General features: G+C 41.1%; 1 long non-coding RNA gene across 1 annotated transcript; it reads left to right on the forward strand.

Annotated features, from left to right (window-relative positions):
• The first annotated feature begins 2,007 nt into the window (after window positions 1–2,007).
• On the forward strand, window positions 2,008–3,898 carry LOC130735388 (uncharacterized). Its single transcript, XR_009018430.1, has 2 exons — window positions 2,008–2,673; window positions 3,626–3,898. It is a non-coding gene; the product is annotated as an uncharacterized LOC130735388 (long non-coding RNA).
• Window positions 3,899–4,108: the final 210 nt, after the last annotated feature.

The following is a 4,108-nucleotide window of genomic DNA, read 5'->3' on the forward strand; positions in this document are numbered from 1 at the left end:
AGCTACGAGGAAGAGATTTGATTCCATTTGGGTCATTGTGGACCGTCTGACGAAGTCAGCACATTTCATACCGGTGAAGACCACGTTCAATGTGGAGGCACTTGCAAAAGTGTATGTCGCTGAGATTGTACGACTTCATGGAGTACCCTCGAGTATTGTTTCTGACAGAGATCCGAAGTTTACTTCGCATTTCTGGAAGGCCTTGCACGAGGCGCTTGGCACGAAGTTGAGGTTGAGCTCTGCCTATCACCCTCAGACGGATGGGCAGACAGAGAGGACGATACAGTCATTGGAAGACTTGCTGCGAGCCTGTGTACTGGATAGTCAAGAAAGCTGGGATGAGCTGTTGCCGTTGATCGAATTTACTTATAACAACAATTTTCATGCTAGTATTGGAATGGCACCTTATGAGGCTTTGTATGGGAGGAGATGTAGAACTCCTTTATGTTGGTTTCAAGATGGCGAACATCTTCTCGTTGGACCTGAATTAGTACAACAGACTACTGAGAAAGTAAAACAAATACAAGAGAAGATGAGGACGTCACAGAGTCGACAAAAGAGTTATGCTGACACACGTCGGAGAGAACTGGAGTTCGAGGCGGGAGACCATGTGTTTCTTCGCGTGACACCAACTACCGGAGTGGGAAGGGCGATAAAGTCGAGGAAGCTGACACCGAAGTTCATTGGACCGTATCAGATTATCGAGCGAGTCGGTAAAGTAGCGTATCGGATTGCGTTGCCACCATTTCTGTCCAAGATTCATGATGTGCTACACGTGTCACAATTAAGGAAATATATTCCTGATCCCTCTCACATCATCAAGGAAGATGACATCCAACTTAGAGACAACTTGTCTTTTGAAGTGGCACCAATGAGGATTGAGGAACGTAGGATCAAGCAGTTGAGGAACAAGCAGGTTCCTCTGGTAAAAGTGATTTGGAACCAAGTCACGGGCGATGCTACTTGGGAACTAGAAGAGAAGATGAAGGAACAGTATCCGGAACTCTTCACTGAGCCTTAAATTTCGAGGACGAAACTTTCTTTTTGGGGGGTAGTATTGTAAGACCCAAAATTTTAGAATTAAATAGATAAATGATTTCCAGCTCACGCATAGGATTCTGTGTAAGCGTGAGAGGAACTTGACTCGTGTTTAATGTTTGGATTAATATTAAGAAGAGGAAAGTTCAGGAAATGACTAAGAATAGTAACATAGTCGTTATAGGCTACGGCACGAGTTTCATTCATTTCTGCCTTAGGGCAAAACCGTTAGTAAACGACTAATTTGCACTTAAAGACACGATGGGAAACTAATTCCAAAAATCTTCAGAGAAATGTTAGAACTTCTCTTAATCCTTCCATAATAAGCGTTTCGATACGAAACCCTGGAATTTACGAACACTCATTTCCTATTCGGAGCTTCAAACGAAGATTCCACACGCGTACGCCCACTCTAATCGACGTTCCAAATCTTTCTTCAGAAGGAAGTTTCTACATCCGAGGTCAAAATCAAAAAGTGCATAAAGTGCATTTTAAGCCGGTAAACATTAAAAAACAAGCCTCGAAAACCAAAAATCATATTGATATTTCTTTGAAGAATTAGAAGATTCAGCGGGAAGAATATCGTGTCTAAAATACGTTGGAATCAGTAGGAAAAATCGGAATCGCGAAATAATCATTTTCTCACGTTTTCAATTTCCTATAAATAGGACTTCAAAAAATGAAAAAAATCAAAAAAAAAATCACACAACACACACACACGGCCGTGAACTTCTTGGAGGAAAGGAAGAGATTTGATTTTTTCCGGTTCTTGCCTGATCGTCGCTCTGTTCGTTGCTACGCGTAGGCTTCAAGGTACTGATGTTATTTCTTTCTTCTGATCTTAAATTTTGTCGCTTTTCTCTATGTCTTTCTGTGCTCAAAGTTTTGAGCTTTTTGTAAAACTGTCCAAATAACTTGATTTTAGTGTCTAAACTTATTCCCTGCGTTCCCCTGAGCATGTTTAGCGGATTACATTTTGCCGAATGTCGCCGAAATGCCGCCGGAATTCATTTCTGTAGGAAATACCCATTTTTGGCTAAAGTTCCGTCCTTTGGGCTTAAAACTCTCGACTGAGCTTAGCGTTAGTAGGATTAGTCGTCATAATCGTCGTTGGTGTCGACCCCATCTAATTTGTTTTTCGAAATTTCAGTTTTGAATTTCTGAGCTAAAAATATTGACCAAAATACCCCTGCGACAGTTTTCGACCCGATAATTTTTCTGAGAGTTTCCCTGGCCTAGATATCGCCTAGGAATACCTAGGAATCGATTTAGACCGAAGAAAAAGTTCGGAAACCCTATTTTACATAGTGGCCGAAACCTATTGCTTAGGGTACCGTGTCCAAAAATAATTTTTGAGTCTCTATGACCTGAGCCATTGCGTAGCTCTTTTGATTGTCGAAATTTTGGCGCTGGTTTCATGTCATTCCGAGTTCTGTAGCTCGAGTTATGCTCGTTTTAGCGAACGAAGTTCCGTTGTCAATTCGTGCCTTAAGAGGAACTCTGAAGCTTTAAAAGCTTTCTTTCCGGTTTCGATTAGCGTTATTAGATAGTGTTACTTCTAGTAGGGCTTGTGTTGATGATTGTGTTTCCTTGTTCTAGGTTCACAACTTCCATGCCCAACTTCTACTCACGAAGGTAAGGGTAACTCGGTTTTAGAGTGTCTTTGAGTCTTGCCTGCTTTTATCGCACTGCCTGCGTTTGAGATGAAGATGTTTATATTGATTGGCATTGGATTATGATTATTATGCTTGCAATGTTGTATGCTTGCTTATATTGACTGTTTCTGAGGCTTGTGCCAAATGTTTTCTGAAGGCTTCGGCCGAGTAAACTTATTGAGACGTGTGTCTCCGTTTTCTGAGAGGCTTCGGCCGTTTACTGGTTTCTGTCATTGAACTGAGTTGGTATGCAATTGAATTGAGTTATGTTCGTTGATAATAGGAATAACATGTGGTTACTCCGAATTAATCATTGGTTTGGGGATTGTTGTTGACTGACTTGGCATATAGGCTTTGGTTCTTAAGTGGCGATGAGGTGGGTGTGGTCCCACGTGATTGTCCCGTCTTTCGAGGCGTTATAAAGTGGCAATGAGGTGGGTGTGGTCCCGCGGGATTGTCCCATCTTTCGAGATGTTCTAAAGTGGCGATGAGGTGGGTGTGGTCCCACGCGATTGTCCCGTCCGGAGTGGCGTAAAGTGGCAATGAGGTGGGTGTGGTCCCGCGTGATTGTCCCGTCTTGAGAGACGTTGCTGATCGATCCATTTTGGTAGAAGCATATAGTTGCATTATAGGGAACTAACACCTGACCCTATGTTGTTGGATTTTAGTTATTGGTTTATTGATATCTGAATTGATATTATACTGTTGAAGTTTTTGATATTTGAATTGATGTTATATGTTAGGTTGTCGATATCCGAATTGATGTTATATGATTAGGTTGTTGATATATGAGTTTAGTTATGTTGCTGGTTTATTTACCATGATAGGTAGTTAAATTTGAATAGCATGATTTTCTCTTTCATACATGATAATTGTATGGAGTTAACCCTTTTCTATTTGCTATTTGTTGTTTGGGCGCTTAACGCTATTAGGCGATGGTGAGCCTTCCGCTGAAGCTTAGCTGTTCGAGTCGGAGACCGTGATCGTGGGCGGTCGAGTAGAGGTGGATGAAGCAGTTGCTTCTCCCTTTTTGGTGGACTATGTTTGAGTTTCTTTTTCCTTATGAAAACTCTGTTGTTTAAACCTTATTTCGCCACTGTTAAAGTGTGCGTACTTATTTTGGAAACTTGTTCATGATGATGTAAGACACTATTATTATTATGTCGGGAACGGGTTGTTGAATAAAGTCTATGTTATATATTCAATTATGTTCAGTTGTTTCGAAAAGGGAAAAAATATATTGTGTTTTCTTAGGATTACGAAATAGTCCTTAGATTTTGTTAGGTAACTAATGTGACTCCTCAGTTGAGAAACCGGGGTGTTACAATTGTGGTATCAGAGCTTTGGTTGAGAAAACCAGAGCTTTTGGGTAGAGTGTCTTCTTAAGATGTTTGAACTCTGAGACCGATTGATGG

Source organism: Lotus japonicus, chromosome 2, assembly GCF_012489685.1.
Source record: "Lotus japonicus ecotype B-129 chromosome 2, LjGifu_v1.2".
NCBI classification, from domain to species: Eukaryota; Viridiplantae; Streptophyta; class Magnoliopsida; order Fabales; family Fabaceae; genus Lotus; species Lotus japonicus.